Genomic DNA, 21,055 nt, shown 5'->3' on the forward strand with positions numbered 1-21,055 from the left:
GTAGATTTGAATTCAAGTCTTCCTGACTCCAGGCCAGACACTCTATGCACTGCAGCACCTAGCTGCCCCCAGTTCTAAACATTAGCAAGGCTTTCTTTTTCCCCTTACATTAAGCCAAAATCTTCTTTGTAACAGCCATCCCACTTGTGTTCCTGCTTCTTCTACTCACCAGGCCCAAATCGTATAGGTCTAGTGCTCTTTGTACATGTGTAACACCAATCAGGGCAGCACACTTGAGGGATGTTGCTGTGAATATATATTTAGGGTCAAATTACATAGTATAAGCACTCTATTCAAAACTAAACCTTGAGCCAAGAAACTAAAGTATTCACAATTCTTAACAACATAACTTGTTACCAGGGTGGCTACTTAAAGAGATACAGAAGTATATAACATAACATAGCATACCACCCACCTTATACTTATTTACACAAAAGGGGATCCCAGGCCAGGGTCTTCCTTAGCACAACACACTCCATCCCTAGGTCACAGTAGGTTGTAATCTCCTCAATCCAGAATGTCCAAGTAAGATCCCCTTGGGGTTTTATCCTTCTTCTCACCACCCTGCTCTTGCAGGCTCCCACCTGGCACTCTCAGGTACACACATGCTCTAATAAGCCAAAGAGTTCAAGTTCTAACACTGTTCCAGACCCTGCTTCCAAGCCAAAAGGGTGGGTCTCTGGGAGTTATGGCACTTCCCCTCTCCCACTATAGACAACTCCATCCCCTGGGTTCCACCCCATTCCAGGGCGGCACAGCAGGAAAGCATGCTCACCACTCCTGCCATGCTGCAAAGCTTCCATCTCACCTTGGAGCTGAGTCCTGAATCCTAGGATTCCTTCTCCGCAGTTACAGGGACCGGATCACTTCCAACTCCTGCTTGAGTCTGCATGCAGGCAGCTCTCCTATGCATTCCATGTCTCACCTCATGGGGGAAGGGCTGCTCCATTCCAAGCTCTCCCTGATCCTGCCTGAGTCCAGGAACAGCAGGCTCCAGGGGCTCCTGACCCCAGCCTCTGTCTTTGGCCTATACCACCCCAACTCTAGGGCAGCTCATTCTCCCCTAGCCTTATGTGGGGAGGGGCTGCTCCAGTCTGGGTCCTGGGCACAGCAAAATAATACAATAAGTAGGATAAGAAGAAGGTAAAGGTAAAAACTATCATAATCAATCAGTATTGCAATAGACAGAATTCTAACTCTCTTAACAGAACTATTTATATACATCACCAGACTGAGAGAGCACCAACATCTGGGCTTGCAAAGCTGGGAGGCCCCTTATCAATGGCTACCCAGAGTATTGTCCAAGATCTCAAGAGTTCTTGGGTGAAGCATTCTTCCCATGAGTGAGCCCCTAAGCAATATCTCAGAATATATATATGTATACCACACACACACACACACACTTTTTACTAATAGGCCCACAGGCAGAAGGCACCAAAACCTACATGACTCATTATAGCTATGAATTACCAAGGTTCAAAGGAGATCTATCCTTCAGATGTTTACAATTTAGCATGAGCCTGGGAAACAGCTCCAAAAAAAAAAATAGAAAAAAAAGCCAACACAAAAATCCCACCTTACCTGTGCTCACAATATGGCAAAACTTTGGAGAACTAGAGTGTCTACCCTCAACCTTCTCTTCTCCAGATTAAACATTAATGGTTCTTTGAATTGGTACTTCTGTGGCATAGTATCTATTAATGTCACCGTATTTCTCTCTTTTTCTCCTATGCGTGCTGCCCAATTTGTCAATGTCTTTTCTAGGTGTGATAACTAGAACCAAATACAATACTCTTATCTGTTACTCTGTTGAGTATTATAATACTCTACATAGATTGTAGAAATTGTGCAGGGCAAAATATAACAGACCTGTCAATCACTGAAAAGTGTATGCTATAAGTCTCTCAATGCTGCCTAAGATAAAAATAAACTTTTTCAATTGCTCTGTCTCAGTGCTGGCTCATTTTGAACTTTTATTCAAACCCCCCAGATGCTTTTTCACAAAACAGTTGTCTAACCCTATCTACCTCAGTTTTTTTATTTGTTTATGAAGTTGATCTTTATAAATCAGGTATGTGTGTGTGTGTTTATCCTTAATTATAAATTTTATCTTGAGAGGCAGCAAGAAGTGATACATAGAGTACTGATTTTAGAGTCAGGGATATAGGGTTCAAGAAAGGTAGAACATAATGGATACAGTGTTAGATCTGGAGTCAGGAAGACTCTAGTTCAAATTTGGCCTCTGATATTTACTAGTTATGTGACCCTGAGCAAGTCATTTGACCTCTGGCTGCCTCATATCTAAGGTGGAGATAGTCACAGCTCCTACTCTCCAGGGTTGTTTTGACAAAAAATTAGATATTTGAAACTTCTTTGCAAAACTTAAAGCTCAATGGGGTGGCTGGGTGGTGCAGTGAGTAGAGCACCATCCCCAGAGTCGGGAGGACACAGGATCAGTTCTGGCCTCAGACACTTAACACCCACACACACACACACAAAACAACTGGCCGTGTAACCTTGGACAAGTTACTTAACCCCAATTGCCTAAAACAAAACAAAACAAACCCCTTAAAGCTCAATATAAATGCTAGTCATTAAGTAACAGCTCTTATACACATAGACTATATAACCCTGGACAAGTCCAATACCCTTTCAGTGTTCTAGTCAACTCTCTGAGACTCTACATTGCAAATAAGTTACCATCAGTGGATGGAATCCCTGTGCCCAAAGTTTCCTACCCTGATTAAAAAAGTAAGTTCTTGAACAAAAACACTCATTTTCCTCTTATTAGATGTCACCTATGATTCTAGGGCCTGTTGAGAACTTTTGGGTCCTGGTTATCATACAGTGAGTTGGCTATCCCATCTAGTTTTGTTTCTTCTGCAAAACTGGTGTCTTCCGTCTGCGTCTTCATTCAAGAGATATTTAGAAGTTTGAACATCACAGATCCAAGAGTAAATTGCTTGAGATCTCATGGAGTTCATCATTCCTCATGTCCCCAAATCCATCCTTATCAAGCTCTATCTTAGAAGATGTTCTTACCTTCTACTTTACTGAGATTTATCAATTTCCATATTTCCCTTCTTCATAGTGCAAAACTTTTAAACTATTTTTAAAAACATTTTTGCCCTTTTCTTTCATTCAGTCTCAAAGAAATAGGGAGCTCCTTTCTTTGATTATCCTCTGCTTGCTGCAGTGATTCTCTTTGCCTCATAGTACCTTCCAGAGTCTTTCCTCATCTTTAATCCACTCTTATACAACTTGAATTGCTTCTTATCCACTGACATTTTTCCCCTCTTCACAAATATTCATGTCTCCCATTTTTACAAATCTAACTCGATCCTATCAACCACTCAAACCAAAGTGCATAATACTTTACAATTTATGAGGCGCTTTTTTTTTTTGTGTGTGACAGTCATATGAGATATTTTAACAAGTACTGTTAGGTATATTTCTTATATGACAAAATCTATGTTCAGTGAAATTAAGTTACTTACCTATAGTCAAATGGATAAGTAGAGTCTTTATGTTGAACTTACCTAGAATTACATTATCAAGCTATTAATTTCACTTTTTCAGAGCATCAGAAAGCAGTACCTCTTCCTTTTTTATGATTATTTCTACTTTACTGACAAGTATCCACAATTTGATTAGGTTAAGAAATATTCTTATTGCTAAGATTACTTTAATTGTATTCATATTTTAAAAACATGTATTTTTCTGACAATTTTTCTATTTGTAATTTTTCTGTGTAATAATACTTTCAAATTGATATTTTTTCTTAAATTTCTGAATCATGTCTCCCACTTTTTTTCGATGAAGTGCCATCCATTTTCGCTACTTTTAAACTTACTATGATGGATGAGTCATCTAACTATCCCATTATCTGGCCAAGTGTGGATCATGATTTGGAAGATTGGCTAAAGATCAGGTATTTCATTACAATGGGTAGGAGAAAACCATTAGAAAGTGTTATGAGGCCAGATTGTACATTTATCTATAGAGTATTCTGCTACCCATTTGCTTGTAGATTCTAAAGCAAAGGCAGCAATAAGAACAATCTTTTTCTCTGTTATTTTTTTTCTAAAGTACTCCATACTTCACCCTAATTTATTTTTTTAGGTAATGAATATGCAGCTGAGAAGCAACAAACAGATGGTCCTATACAGCATAAAATTATAGTTTGGTCTTCAACTCCAGTTTGCTTCTGGGAAATTGTCATTTTTTTTTTTTCAGTTATGCTCATTGAAGTGTAGGGACTGCCTACCTAATACATTCACTGATTCAGCCAAAACCAGATCCAACCCAGGAAATAGTCAGCAATATGTCCCTACACTCAAAAATAACATTATTCAGATTTGGAGAGGAGTGGACAGCATTCTGGAAAACACATGTAAGGAACAGGAAACTATCATTTTCTTTGATCACTTTCAGGTGATCCCATTATATATTCTCATTTTAGAATGAAAGTTTGAAATGATAATTGAGAGACTTCTAGCAATGGTCACATCAATGACATTCCTTAATCAGATAAATATTTTATTTTCATGAATGACAATTCCATTAAAAATTCAAAGATGCAATATTCCTATAAATCATTAAACCTTGACATTTAGAGACCAAAGAAATAAAAAGTGGATATGGACATGTCACTCACCACCAGATGGCAATGATAGCCACTAGCCTGATCCTATTTACTCATTGAACAGGTTTAGGAATTCTTAGGCTCTTAGTCTTGTGATCATGAGTTCCACATTTCTTGAGGAGTATGATGAGAAAGTCAAGGTTTTTATCATTTGTAAATGATAAAATGTAGATGAATTTCAGGTAGGAGTGTGTATGTGTGTGTGTGTGTGTTTAAAAAGTTTATGGTAATCTTTATGTCCTTGAAGATCTCCTTGGCTTTTCTCCTTAAAGGCACAAAGCCCTAGTTAGCTGCAGAATAGATATTTAACCCTCATTAAAAAAAAAACATTTTAAAAAGGTGAATTATACTTATTTCAAGTTTCATATTGTGCCTTGGAAATAAAGCAATACTGAATAGTTCATTTACATTATTTCAACCAATACCATGCACTGCATTTTGGGATAGTATGACAAAGAGTTATTTCTTGAAGATGCTTTATATTTTGCCTTTAAAAAAAGAACAGGAAATAGAAACATTTTTCCTACTGCTTTTCCATTGAGCAGCAAAGCTACTACTACTCTTTTCACATCTCTAATTACCTGAATTTCAAATAGAGGAAAATAAATAAACCAAGAAAATGTCAGTTAAAATACCCAAATGCTTGATTCTGATCAAATGGATTCACTTATTCATATCCATGTAAATGAATTGAACGCAGCAGATATTTGTGGTAAAATATTGAATTTTGAGGTATTGCCTTTCCAATGATAAAAATTTAGAAAAATCAGATAAAGTCCTCTTCCTTTCTGTAATGACAAGGCAGTTAGGTTTCTCAAAGGATAGAGCTCTTGGTCTAGAGTCAGAAAGACCTGAGTGCATATCTGTTCTTAGACATTCATTAGCTGTGTGACCCTGGGCAAGTCACTTAATCTCTTGTATAAGGAAATAGCAAAACACTCCAATATCTTTCTCAAGAAAACTCCATATTGGGGTGCAGCTAGGTGGTACAGTGAGTAGAGCACTGGCCCCGGAATCAGGACAACCTGAATTCAAATCTGGCCTCAAGTCACTTGGCACACTAGCTGTGTGACCTCGGGCAAGTCACTTAACCCTGATTGCCTTGCAAAAAAAAAAAAAGAAAACTCCATATGGGGTCATGAAGAGTCAGACATGACTAAACCACAACTTTAAAAATAAAAGAAAAAACAAACCTATAATGTTGGATCAGTCTTCATGAACCATCATTTTATTCTTTGACTAAAAAGCTTTAATAGCCCTAGGGTCTATAGAACATTTCTCAGTATTTTGGCTTCAGACATCTTCAGTCTCTCCAGGATTATGTTTCTGGTGACCTAGATCTCTGGGGTGGAAGAATCAATAGGAAAGGGAGGTCATGCTTATTGGAGCCCCTAGTGACAATTACCATTGTCTTATTACTTCTAGTCAGAAACAGTGAAGTTGGGCAAATTCACAGAAAGATGCTGATGTTACTTGGGACTAACATGACATTGAATTGTTTCCTTTTTTTTGGAATGGCCTGTGATGTGGTGTGTGTGTGTGTGTGTGTGTGTGTGTGTGTGTGTGTGTGTGTGTGTATTAGCAGGGTAGGAGCCACTGCCGTGGGAGTACCAATATATGATGACTCCCACTCAAATGACTCCTTTTATATCAGTAACTATAACCAGCACAATAGTCAATTTGTTTTATAACTAGAATTTCAATTTAATTGCCTCTAAATTGTGATTTGGACATAATTTTGTTTTAATTAAAAAAATAGTACTATTCTTTACAGGACAATAAAATGAGTTTAACATTACTTCTCAACATTAGAAATCTATCATTTAAAAAAATTAATATAACATCTTTGGGAGCCCTGAATGATTTTGAAGCCACGATTTCAAAATTCACTATATATATATATTACAAAGATATATTTAGATCAGTTAATATTTTTCAGAATCAGAAGATTAAATTTCCTTAAAAGGAAGTGATTGAATCTGCATTAGCCCCAGGTACAGGAAACTGATTCAAAAAAGAAAATGTCCAAAGGGCAGTTTGGGGAGAAAGGCACCTAAGGATGCCACCAACACTAATAACAGTCTGCAAATATATAGCATCCTTCTCTAACTAGCTCGACTCACTTTGCACAAATTATTATAAATCTCTGCAGCCTTGTGAGGGGAGACAAAAGGGTGGGTTGTATTTTTCATATTCTCTAGATGAAAAATTCAGGCCCTTGACACTTAGAATGACTTGCCTCAGGTTACAGAGAAAGACAGCAGAAGAGCTGGAATTAGAAACAGCCTGATTTATCCCCTAGGGTGGGAGCAGCCTGCAGCAAATGTGCATTCCTATGGCCAACATATGTTTTCTGTGTGAAGGGAAGGGGAGGCTATTTCTGTGCCAGCCCCAATTGGCCTTGGTTAGGTGGGGTTGGGTCACAGGCTTCCTGGCGTCCAACACTACACAGAACTCTGAGGGTAAAGTGCATAAGGAGAGTACACTTCCCTAGAGTTTCCTTAGGAAATCCCATTTTGCACAGACCGTTTTGGTGTTTTAAATTTTTTTAAACCTCTTTCAAGGACACTTTGATGGCTATTAACTAATGAGCCAAGAGCATGGGAATCAGGTGATATCTGTCTCAAAAGTCTCCATGAACTAAAGCTTCAAGGGGAAGAGAGGGACCTTGGCTCTTCTGTCTTTGTCAATATCCAACATATTCTGTAGCAAGCAAACTTCTGAACAGAGACAGCTATATGTCCCAAAAGTTTGGAGTCAAGGTCCTTTTCAGTTTTGATGCTCAGTGAGAATCAATTTCTTGTCATATTATGGTGAGCAAAGGCAGATTCAAAACTGTTGGTTATGGAAGGTGATATTTATGTATTACTTATTACATTTCTGTGTGTGTGTGTGTGTGTGTGTGTGTGTGTGTGTGATGAACCCTTCTGACAGTCTGCAAAACCCTTGGACCCCTTCTCAGAATAAAGTTTTAAATACATAAAATAAGACCCATAGGATTATAAAGGAAATGAATTGTATTCATTTATGATAATCAAAATAGATTCTAAGAGTTTATAGACTCCAGTTTAAGAACCCATGCTCTATGAGTACTTTTCTCTCTATGTATTTTAACCTAAACTTTGATAACAGTTAATTATCATCTAATATTAATGCATAGATTTAGATTGATAATATTTTGCTATGATTTTTATGTAACTTTGAATAAGTCATTTGTCTTTAACAGATGAGGGAGAGAAAGGTTGATAAAAGTCAAAGCTAGGCCTTTGGTCTAACTCTAATAAGATGAAATTTAATAGCAATAAATGTAGTACTCTATGGTTTCAAAAATCAACTTCATGAGAGCTGATGAAATATAAAAAATACCTTGTATCAACAATGCAGTATTCACAATGCCTATGCTAACTATAAATATGCTGATATGCATATTAATCACAAAATGTAACAGGTTTTCTACATGGGAGAAAGCTAGAACATTTATTCAAATACCAGAAAACTGAGTCCCAAAACCAGAAAGTGAAAGCCATCACAGTAGCTATGGAGTTGGCAATGTAGTTAATTCAGTAAATACCCACATTCTCAAGCCTTCAAAACAGAATGGACTACTTCAGGCAAAGATCCTCCTCTCTTCACGCATTGCAACAGCTCAGGGTCCACACCACTCATTCCCAGCAGCTCTAGCCCCCCACAGTTCCCATCTCCAACAGTCCTCATCAGGAGTCCTTAGCAGAAATTCTGGCTGGCTCAAAAAAAAAAAAAAAGGAGCCGCTGCCACTGCTTCCAAACATCATGCTGGCTCCAGCTTGGCTCTGACTTCCTCCTGCCCTACCCCTTCCTACTACATCAGCAAATTCAAGGGGCATGGAAGATCTTCAAATCCCATAACCATTACAGACATGGATGCACAGCCATTCCCCAGTTAATGAGCTCCCTCCTAGTTTCTAATTTGTGATTTGTTCTTCATGACTATAAATATTTTTGTTGAATTTTGTTTTCTTCTCTACTCAATGGGTGGGGAAGAAAAAGAGGGAAGGATAGAGTTTGGACCTGAAAAACATATTAAATTTAAATTTTAAAAAAGCTGTTGATTTGGGCAGCCTGCAAGATCATTGTGAGTCTTCAGTGGGATATGACAGCCACAAAAACCAATCTAATCTCACTATAAAAGTGTGACATTGTTCATGATTAAGAGAGATTAATTCGCAGAGGGATTAAAAATATGCAGACAGAACCCAAACCGAGTTGTGTAAACAAGGTTAGCACATTGTTAAAGTTTTGGTGTATCTGATATTATATATACTGTATTATGATATATTTTGTGTATATATGTATATTTATAGGAATATGATATTATGTATATATTATGCAAAATTATATATGTATGTATATATGTGCATGTATACATACATATAAGTATATATGAGAGAGAGAGAAGAGAGATCATTTCAGGGCACCTAGAAGGCACATAAAATAGAGCGGGGCCTGGAGTCAGGAACACCTGATTTCAAATTCAGCTTCAGATACTAGCTGTGTGATTATGGGCAAGTTGCTTGACCCTGTTTGCCTCAGTTTCCTTATCTATAAAACTGGGATAATAAAAGCTCTTAGCCTCCAGGGATGTTCTCATGATGAGATGAGATAATTGTAAAGTGCTTGGCATAAGTACTTGGTACATAGTAAGCACTACATAAATGTTTATCATTATCATTGTTAATATTCTGTATATATGTCTATTGTCTCTATCAGGATATTGTCATATACATGCAGGGTTCTCCCCAAATCAATCTATAATTTATCATCTCTATAAACAGTATCTATAACTATATATTCTAAAAGCAAACTGTAGATGACAGAAATTCACATTTTCATATGTCTTTTGTTCTTTTCTGTATATTGAAGTATTTGTAGATGGCTATGGAATTCATAATAAAAAATAGGAAAAAAGAAAGCAATGGACATCTATAAAAATGGATACTAAAGGGCATCAAATTTCAAAATAAAATATCATGGAAAGTCATGCAACTTTTCTTTTCAGTCAGTGAACCTGCTAACAAATATGTCACTAGTTTTAATGGTGATTCAATATGCAATCATCTATGGAAGCAGAAGGTTGTGTATTCTATGATCCCTTGTGTAGTTCCCTTCTTTCCTTATGGCTATACTTCTCACTCTACTAGACTTCACCATATTCAGTTGCACTTTTTTCATTGGTGAGTTACTTCCAAAGCCTTCATTTTGAAGACGAGTTCATTCTCCTTGCTGTGTTTCTGACTCTTGTCTCCATGACCCTATAGAGAAATCTTTCCCCTTTCCTTCCTCTCCCCTCCCTTGCTTTTCAACTTCCATTTATGTATTGTCTTCCACCATTATGATGTTAGTTCCTTGAGGGCAATGATTGTCTTTATTTTAGTTTATATTAGTATCCCTTGTGCTTAGTGATGTACCTAGCACATAGTAAGTGATTGATTCATGCTTATTGCCTGTCTATCTATAATATGGCAACCATCCCTTTATTCTTTTAATTGTCACAGTTTTTTAATGTTTTCTAAGTGGGTCATGCCAATGCCTGTCCTTCAGAAGATTACAATCTAGTTAAGGAGATAAGAATGTAATTGAAGGCTATGATACTTTATAGTAGACTTATAAAACTGAACTAATATTGTCTTTTTTTCAGGTTCTTATTCTTCCTAATAGTAGATGTTCCTTGAGGCTCATTTATTGATTATCTACTTTTGAGTATTTATCTAGGCAAATGAATATTTTCTTGACTTCAAATATTAATTTACAATTTCTAGCTCTGTATTATCAGTATTATCCTTTAAATTAATTTTGGACCCTATATTTTATATTATCTATAGATCTTTCTATATGAATGTCCAGTTATCAATTCAAACAATTTAGATAAAAGTAAACTAGTGTTATATTGCACCAAACCATCTCTTTCTCTCTCAGCTTTCTTTTCCATACAAATTAATTGTATTGCCTTTTACTCATGGGCTAGCCGTTTTCCTACATGAGATCTGCCCAATATCAAAGCTTGCTAAGAGAGATAAAAAAGTTGGGGTTGATTCACTTATTCATCAGGAACTCATTAAGGACCTATGATGTTCCAGGAACTGGACTAGGAGTTGAGCTCCCATTCTACTTAGAAAAAGGACATCTACATGGATTAGCCAATATTAAACATGTATAGGATAAACAAAGCAGTTTTACTATAGGAAGACAGAAATAATTGGATAGAATTAGGAAAGCCCATGTGGGGGACATTTGACTTGAACTGAAACTTTAATAAATCCAGGACTTCTTTAAATTGAAGTTGAAAGGAGAATGTACTCTGGGTATAGCCTGTAGAAAGATTTGGAGGCAGGTGATGAGATATCATGTAATTGTAATAGCGAATACATCAGTTTATTTGGAATGTAATATGTATAAGCCAAGTAAGGTAGATTTTGAGGGCATTGGGGGGGTCTGATAATGATTTTTGTTCTAACTATAGTAATAATAGTTGACAATAGCCAACATTTCATAACACTTTAAGATTTAGCAAAGCTCTTTGCATGCTGTCTTTTTTTGATCTGCTCCACAATCCTGTGAAGTAGGTACTATTGGATACCTATTTTAAAGATAAGGGGATTGAGGCTCAGAGAGGTAAAGGGACTTGTAAGTATTAAAAAGGATGTAAGCTCAGGTCTTTCTGACTCCAAGTCCAGTTGGAGAAATCCACCACATACTATAAAAGAACTCTGGTTTGCTCACCATATTGAGCATAAATTATTATGAATTAGTTTTACAATTTCAATAACATTCATGCTTGTACCTTTTTGTAAACTCTTGCATAACATGTAGGTTGCATTGTTTGTCTCTGCCATATTGCTAACCAACTCTTCAAGACCCCAGACATAATCCTTCTACATCTAGCCACCACCTTTTTCTTATATCTAATGTTGGCTACTGTGGTGCCTTAGTTTCTCCTCCATATAAGTTGTTTCTTATTTCTGGCCCTCCACAGAGGCAATAATACCACATTGAATTCTCTTAGCTAAAGCTTCTAGTCAGTTCAGTCTCTGACCCTACTCTGAACACAGGCATGTGCCACTATCTACCTAGTTACCTGGGATCAAAACTTTGCAAACCTGTTTGAGTTCAGCATCTATATCACCCAAGATCCATCTCTTATTTTCAAAAATTTTCCACATTTCTCTCCTTCTTCTTTTCTCATTTCTCCTGCCATAGCTCCAGTCTAACTTAACAGGTTCTCAGCCTAAATTGCTTCAACTGCTCCTTATCTGGCTATTTTAAATGAAGGTCTTCCATATTCAAATTCTTCCTGACTATCTTCCTTTAACATAATGTCACTCCTCTCCTTGTACATCTCCAATAACTTACCCTATGATTCAGAAGGGATTTCAGAGGGCATCTTGTGGAATCTGAAAGGGGCGGCCAGGTGGTTCAGTGAGTAAAGCACTGGCCCCAGTGTTGGGATGACCTGGGGGATAGAATCCGGGCTCAGACACTTAGCACCACACCCAGAAATAACTGGCCGTGTAACCTTGAGCAAGTTACTTAACCCCAATTGCTTTAAAAAAAAAAAAAGAATTCCATCTAAAGGGAGGTTTGAGTGTGGTCATCCATCCTTCCTGAAGAACTACATAATTGACTGCAATAAAGACTCTAAGGGTGAAGACAGATCACTCCTCTTTAAGAAAGCACACATGTTAAAAAGTTTTCTTTTTTTGACTCATGTCAAATTCTACTTACCATTTCCTGCTCTATCAAATTTAATTTTTTTTTTTTTGCTTTTGAAAGTCCTTCAATGTCAGCCCCACATTACCTATCAACCTTATTTGGCACTATTCCTTAACAAGTACTATCTGTTTAAATAATATTGGTTTCCTCATTTTCAGGACACCCCATGTCCTTTCTCACCTTCAGTAAGGTGTTTTGCTTTTTGCAAGAAATGAGAGGCAGTTCCCTATTAGAATTTTAAAATAGTATTGATCTATTAAATGGCATTATCCTATATTTGAAGTATGGAAAAATGTTAATTACTTAATTTGATCATGAATTTTACCACTTGGACTTTTCTTGAAACTCTTAAGTCAAGGTATTCTTAAAAAAAATGTAGACCATCTTTGAGTCTCTGAAGAGGTATCCAGCATTTGGGGCTATGCATTTTGCTAAATAAACAAGGGACAGCAAATGTAAGTGCTCTGGAAGGAATATAAGAGTAGGATTCAACTGACTAAATCAATCAATATTTCTTACTCTCATTTAAAAAAAAAGACACATTTACAATCATTCAGTCAACCAAAGTCTTTAGAACAGACTAAGTACAAAAAAAAGCCTTGATCAGTTGAAATGACCATGCAAAGGAATGTTTGTATTGGCTAAATAAACGTGGTCACAACCAAGGGTTCATCAATAAAATATCAAGCCTATTTCATCCGAGGGTTTTGGAATGATTATAGTTTGACAGAATATTCTACTAAAATCCCTGAGGAGAAATCATTTTGTGGAAGGGGTCGGGGAAGTGCCTTGACCTTGGCCTCAAGTTGGGTCTGCTTCACTTTCACCTCCCTCCCCTTCCTCAGACCCTTTGATTAGAGGAAACCTAAAAGGACTATGGAGCATTATATTTCAAGATCTGGCTTGAATCTTACTTTCTCCATGAAATTTTTCTTGACTCTCAAAATGCTTCCTTCATCTTCTTAATACATTTCTCTCTTATCACTTAATTATGCAGTCTCAAGTTACTTTTCTGTTTTCCATGTGTTTGTTTCACAGGTTATAGAGGAAGGAAGATCTTCATTTCATTGGCAAAGATTCAATGGAAGAATTAGGAAAGGACAAAGACAAGACTTCTGGTGAGAAGATCTGGATGGATTGGGATTTACAGTGCTGTATGGGGTACCTACCTAAATGAGATCTTAATGTATGAAATGATATCCTGTCTTTGTAATTAGTTGATAATCTCTTCTAGGCAAGGGTTGGTGCTTTACTCAATATACTATTTTATTCTGTATTCTTGTTTATTTTACCCTATGCCATTTATATAGGAGGTAGTTTATAAATACAAAGGAATGTTTACCTAAGGTAAAATGCTTACTTCCTAATTTTTCAAGATTTTTAAACTATGAGTTCTATTTGCTGCTAGAACTATTTGGGTGTTTTCTAGTGATTTCTTAGAAAATGTGAATGGGAAATTAAATATCTTCTTTGAGATTCTTTAAGTGCAATTGACATTTTCTGTGAGGTTCTCTAGAATTAAATCATAGCACAAAACTTTTTGATTATAATTTTTGCAGTATTTATGGATATTTCCATGAAGGCTTTAACATATTTATGAAGTAATTTTTTATATGTAATTATATTTCAAAATGAGTTTCAGTGATGCTTATTATGTAGGAATTAAATATAGTAGGTTGAGTCTATACCATGTGATCTTTTAGAAATGCCTGTTTATTTTTAATTCTAGTAGTCAAGGGAACATAGTGGGAGAGTCAACTCACCGATAAACTTCATAGATAGGTTTGTCCTTGATGGCAAAGCCTACAGAGTTAGATACAAATTAAAGTGGGTGTAAGAAGAATCAAAGGGATAAGAAAATAATAGTAAGCTAATTTGAGGTATTTTAACTTCCACACAGGTAGTGTGTTTAAAAGCACAGCAGAAATGTAACTATCCTTAGAAAATTATGTTTCTTTTGTGCAATAGTAGTATAACCAGATGAAATCCACTTCACAAGGGTTAAGTCTAACTCCTTTGTTTTGTCTGTGAAGGCATTTATGTATATGTGGTATGACTATCCCTTACTGTTACCATATTTGGTACTTTGATCATCTCTCCTTGATCCCCTGTTTGTCATTAAAATCCTTCAAAACTTCCCCTCTGTCTAGTCTTATTACACTTTATTCCCCTCCACATACTCTGCAATGCAACAAGTTTGGCCTCCATCCTTTTCCTTGAATAAAACACAATCTCCTGACTCTGGATCTTTTTACTGGCTGTCCTTCATGCACGGAATGCTCTCTCTTCTCATTTCTGCTTCTTGGCTTCCCTAACTTTTTCAAGTTCCAGCTAAAATCCTACTCTGTATAGGAAGTCTTTCTTGATTCCTCTTATAGTGCCTTCATTTTGACGATATTCTATTTATTCTATATGTAGTTTATTTGTACCTAGTTCTGTTCATATTGTCTCTCCAATGAACCTGTTATTTCCTTGAGGGAGAGGACTGTCTTTTTGTTTGAATTTTGTCTGACACAGAGAAGGTGCTTCAAAAATGTTTATTAACTATAAGCCAGGCACTCTGCTAAACCCTGGAGATACAAAGAAAGGCAAATATATGGTCCCTGCACTTAAAAAGCTCTCATTCTAATGAGAGAAAACTCATGGAAATGACATGTACACGTAACACATGTGTTACATGAGAATATATTAAATTATGTCCTGATATGATATGATATTAGCTTTTATGTATTGTATGATATAACATGATATGATATGATGTGATATAGTATGAATAGTGTGGATGAAAATGAACTGACAGTGGGGACAGAGGAAAGTTGTAGATAACTGAGAAGACTTCTTATGGGAGGTAAGAAGATCCGAGCTGAGTCTTGAGGTGAAGGTAAATAGGGAGAGTGTTCCAGGAATGGGGACAGCCAGTAAAAACTCTGTGTTGGAAAATGGAGTATCATGTTTGATGAACAGCAATACTTCAGTGTTGATAGATTATGGAGTGCATTAATGGGAGTAAAAGGTTAGAAAACCAACAAGGCAGGTAGCAGCGAGGTTGTATAGGTTTTTAAAAGACAACAAAAAACAATTTCTTATATTATCCTGCAAGCAACAGGGAGCCATGTTGGGGTGTGTTGGTTAAGTCTAGAGAATGAACTTTCCCCCAAAAATGGTGGTTCTAGAAAAAACTCACCAGTAGTAGAAGGTGCCTCCCATAATAAAGTAAAGAGGCAGCCAAGGCATCTTGATATAGTCCAGAGAATTAGTGATGCCTAGCATGGGATAAATATATGCAAATGATCAAAACAAAAGAAATACTTCTAACCACATATATAAGAAATATTAAAAAAAAACCCTGATATTTTATTCCATAGTCGGAGATTTGTCAGACATTATAAAAAGACAGGCAAAATCAATATGGAATAACTATGGGAAGGCAAGCACACTCATGGGGCTGTGAATTATCCCAAGAATTTTTGGAAAAAAAATCTTTAATGTTGCTAGAAAAAAATGACTATACTTTGACCCAGAAATATAATTAGAAAGGCATATACCCCAAGGCGGTCAAAGGCAGAAAGAAAGATCTCATGTATTTATTTGTAAAGCCAATCATGGATAGCTCTCCTGAGGACTGCTGCTATGAATAATTGTAAAGATCTAAACTCATAGTATAGTGAAGTCTCTATTCAGCAACAAACTAACGCAAAACATTCAAGAAACTAATGTACAACATTCACAACAATATAACATAACAATTTATTACTAAGGTGACCACATAATCTTAGACAAAACATCATTCAGTAAGTCACAATCTTCTCAGTCAATATAGAATACCCAAGTCAAGATCTCTTTCCTCTTGATTCAAGGCCATTTTCCAAACCCCATTGCTCTCATTCCACAGGCTGACCAATCCCATCTTTTGCATGAATTCACATGCTCCCAACTCTTGCCTGGATTCACAAATAGGCAGCCCTCCCAGCTCTTGCCTGGATTCACAGGTAGGCAGCTCTAAGGTCCTGTTCCATATCACAACTTATGGGACTGCTCCACTCTAAGCTTTTTACAGTTTCTGTTTCTAGGAAAACAAAGCTCAACAAGGCTACAAAAATATTCACACATTGCTGACACTATGATTTCAATTCACTTTCTGTTTGAGAAATCAACACAAGTCAACAGAGTGCCTCTTGTCTGACAAAGTAATACTAACACAAATCAACAAAGTAACAATTCAACAGACATAATGCTTCTGTCTGGCAAAGTAACACCAAGACAGAACAACAGACAGAACTACAGACAGAGTGCTGACATCACAGACATTCTCACTCTTAGCTCTGACTGGTTCCAGCTCATGCTTGAGTTTTTCTCTGCTCTGATCCTTCCTGTTTCACCTTTCCTATTCTGTTCTTCCTGTTCCCCTCTTTCATCAAGCTCCTCCTACCATGGGCTCCATGTGATGACATTAGGCCTATTAAGGGCAGGGAAAGTCTCCAAACTCCCTTAGGCCTATTAAGGGCAACATAATGTATACTGTTTCCAACAAAGACTTGACACTATCAAAGGTGAGGCTCAAAGCCACTTAAATAGTTGAAATAAGCAGCCAAGTACTACTTTGATTGCTATTATAATATTTACAAACAAAATATTTATAATATAAAATAGTTATTAATACCATTGGAGAAGAAGCAAGAAAGTGGAATAAACATGGATGCCCATTGATTGAGATATGGTTTACTACATTGTGGCAGATGAAAGTGTAAGTGATATAGGGCAAAGTAAACAGAATCAAGATAACAATATACATAATGATTACAATAATGAAAAGAAAAATGACACCAAAAGACCCTGGAATTCAGATCAATAAAATAAGAGTTCTTAACTCCACATGACTTAAAATGAAATGTATTTCTTTCCCCCTGTTAGAAATATTATGGTTCATAGATATGGAATGAGGCATATGTTATTGCACAGGAGCAATGTGTTAGTTTATTTTGTTTAACTGGAATTTTTTATTAAAAGGAAACATATATTTGTTTTTATATATGCAGATATGCATATGTGTATATACACATATGTATGTGTGAATATACACACATAATATTGCCATATTATGCTCATAATGACCTTGGATGTTAAGTGTTAACTATAATCTCTATTTTAGAGATGAGGAAACTGAGAAATAGGGTAAATGACTTTCCCAAAATCTCACAGTGACCTTTTGTCTTAGGCAAGTTTTGAACTCAATCTTTTCTGATCCCAAGTCTAATGCTCTATACTATGTACTATTATCTACTATAAGTATCATGTACCCTGAGATATAGAACTAGTTAACATGGGTAGTCATGTACACAGAACTTTTCAAAGCATTTTTATATCTATTTTTTAATTGATCCTGTGACACAAGTAGTGTAGGTATTATTATATCTATTTTTCAGAAGAGACATTTTGACACTAAATGAGGTTAAGTGACTTGTCTAAAATTATATAAACCATAGAGAAGAAGACCCATGACTTCTAATTATGAAGTAAGTGTGTGTCCCACTACACTAAAGTTCAACATATATGTTATATACAGGGAGTAGATTCGGTCAAGGCTAATGCCTTCAGTACTGCACCCACAGACAAATTGCCTTAACACGTGAAAATTCTTTATTTTGAACCTAGTAAGAGCTACAAAATGTCTCCTTTAATGTTCTCCATCTTAATGAAATATTCATGCAATCTTTTATGACTTTGAATGAAGCCTTGAGAAATGTGGACAAGGAGCATTTCATAAATATTCATGAAAAATGAAATACTTTATCATGGCTTTAGTTAATTAGGAGCCAAAGTAAACATATTCTTAGCATCCCTATTAGACACAAATGAGAGGATACTGTCACATTGACTCCAAAGTTGTTATGGCTTATAGTTAGGAGGAGAATTCATTTTCCTGCTTTTTTGTTCAAGCTTTCAGTCAAGTACATTTAGTGCCTTCTGATCTCAAAGGTCATTGGAGGCCTATGTACAGTCATTGCAAGGTGGGGTACTAATAAAGCATGTAGAATTCTTTTAAGTCTGTTGCCAGGGAAAAAAAGGCTCCCCGAATAATTGATCCCAAGAGATCAGTGTGGTATGAATGGAAAACCCATTACAAAGTCTGGTTGGATTTCAATGTCCCAAGAAGTGAGTGCAGATGAGGTCCACTGAGGAAGAGCTCCAAGTAATTTAATAGATGAAGTTTAGCTTATGTTTTTTTAGCCATTTCTGAGTCTATGTGACCCCATGAACTTTGTCTATGGGATTTTCTTGCCAAGGACACTGGAAAGGTTTGTTATTTCCTTCTCCAGTGTGTCCCCATTTTATAGATGAGGAGCTGAGACAAATAGGAATTAAATGACTTGCCCAGGGTCATGCTAAGTGTCTGAGGCTAGATTTGAACTCAGATTTTTCTTATCCCAGTCTGGGTGTTCTATTTACTGTATTACCTACATTTGTGAAGCACTTTATATAAGTGATCTCCTCTGAACTTTGCAACAGCTTTCTGAAGTAGGCACATCAATTATTATCTCCATTTCATAGATGAAGGAACTGAGGCTCAGAGGAGGGTAAGTAATATGCCAAAGGTTACATAGTTAGCATATGACAAGGGAAGTATTTGAACATAAGTCTTTGGATTTATTATACAACACCATCAATATTTGTGGACTGCTGAGATTTAACATCAGTCAGTCCTTGGTAGATGCCCTGAAGTTTTGCTATGTGTAATGGGATATCTATTTTCTTCTATTCTAGCAAAAGCTTTAAGCTAAGTCAAATAGCTTTATAATGACAAGGTTTTCAAATAACAACACAAGGAGACTGTCTACCTGTGGGAAGGATTTTGCCTCCATTTTGGCCTTTGTAGCTATGTTCTCTAATAGACATAATAATGTCACCTTCAAAAATGAAGAGTAGGAACACATGAGGGTGAATCCAAAGGAAAGCAAGGTTAAATGGTAAGAACCTGATAAATCACAGAATCACAAGATCTTGTAGATGTAAGAGACTTCAGAAGGCACTTAATCCAACCTTTTCTGCCAAGTACCCTCACAAAAATGGTCATTCCTTTAGTCTTTGCTTGAAGACTTCCAGGAGGGAGAATCTATTGTTTCCTAAGAAATTCAGAGCACTTATTTTTATGTCTAACATCTAGCAATGATCAGACAAGTCTAATATTTCTTCAACATCACAGATTAAAAAAAAAGATTTCTATCATGTCCCTCCTAAATTTCCAAAATAAAAACACAAGGCTGTTTAACTAAACCTCACATAACATAATCTTGAAGCCCGTTACTATCCAAGGTATTTTTCTTGGGACATTCCCCAGATTGGCAATATATTCTCTAACATGACATTCCCAGAAGTGAAGCTAATACTCCTTAGATAGATTCTCCATCTCTGGAGGTCTACAAGTGGAAGCTGGATAATCACTTGACTGGAGAGGATAGCAAAGCTTCATTCCACTTCATAGGGAATAGAACAGATGATCTTAGAAAATCACCTTCAATCTTTGAAATTGGTTGCAGTGATTAGGGAAACTTCATTTTGACAAACATAGTTTGATGAGCCTCTATTTATGACTTTGCTTCTATCTTTCTAAAAAGATGCAACATGGCCACTTCCACCTTGTTGGGGATGAGGACCTCTGCTTAACTCTCAGTAAATAGGGATGATTGAACGATTCAGGATATTATGGTATAGAGTCATTTTTTTTGTGTTGATTATAAAAAAGGGATCAGTTGCAGGGTTTGGTCTTTTTGCCTTTGCTGCCTTTATCTTTAGAGAAATGCAGAGAAAGATGACAACAGACCAGACACCTAAAACAAAAGAAAAAAATCAGAAAACCTCACACCTTTGTATCTCATCATTGGCATAACCTTCTAGGTCTTGACCAGTCATCCCTTCATCAGTCCCACATCTCACATGACTTTAAGAAACTTTTGCTGAGCTTGTCAATTTGTTACCACACTTAGAAATGCAGAGTAATTGATCTTTGAAAAAGGAAGGCAGCAGCTGTTGCTGACAATTCTGTTGATGGCACTGTACCAGACTTTCTACCCTTTGAAAGTCCTTGAAGCCAAACTATAAAAGCAGGTTTACTTGATCCTTCTAATCCAGGATTTCTTAACCAGACCTCATACTACACAACTGATTAAAAAAATAATCTGCCTTCTAGACACATCTGCTCTTTCCATATGTGGTTATGTTTTTTAATCCAAGTATAGAACTTTACATTTGTTTCCATTAAATTTTATCTTGTTATTCTGAGACAATCCTTCTGGCCTATTCACATCTTTTTTGGATTATGATTTTGCCATCCAGTATATTAACTATACATTTTAGTTTTATGACATTTGAAAATGCCAAAAAACCCAAACTCAAAACTAAGTATATTTCTATAGACATACACAGATACATATATGTATATGTACATATACATATAGCTTTTATTAAAGTCATTAACAAAAATATGAAATATAATAAAACCAAGAGAACAGCTTTGTAGAATTCCAAATAGATTGTATTAACAATACCCTTTGGTTTCGGAAGGTCTGCCAAACTGAATCTACCTCATTATTTTATCTGCTGTTCCATTTCTCTCTCCATTTGCTCAAGGATATCGTCTATGGTCTTGCTGAAATCTCGGTATATGTC

At 36.3% G+C, this 21,055-nt stretch overlaps 1 long non-coding RNA gene across 6 annotated transcripts in view; it reads right to left on the bottom strand.

Annotated features, from left to right (window-relative positions):
- LOC138170527 (uncharacterized) overlaps positions 1-20,836 on the bottom strand; it is a 106,530-nt gene extending 85,694 nt beyond the window's left edge. For 4 of the 6 annotated variants that reach the window (XR_011170653.1, XR_011170649.1, XR_011170654.1 and 1 more), the window contains exon 1: positions 416-994. This is a non-coding gene — a long non-coding RNA (uncharacterized lncRNA). Of the gene's footprint in view, positions 1-169; positions 247-415; positions 995-14,154; positions 14,195-20,252 lie in introns of those variants that run through there. The other 2 variants (XR_011170651.1, XR_011170650.1) reach the window with 2 other exon arrangements.
- Positions 20,837-21,055: the final 219 nt, after the last annotated feature.

This window comes from Petaurus breviceps, unplaced genomic scaffold (genome assembly GCF_028583685.1).
Source record: "Petaurus breviceps papuanus isolate PSGF00001 unplaced genomic scaffold, PetGlider_PUasm1.0 38, whole genome shotgun sequence".
In the NCBI taxonomy this organism is placed as follows: Eukaryota; Metazoa; Chordata; class Mammalia; order Diprotodontia; family Petauridae; genus Petaurus; species Petaurus breviceps.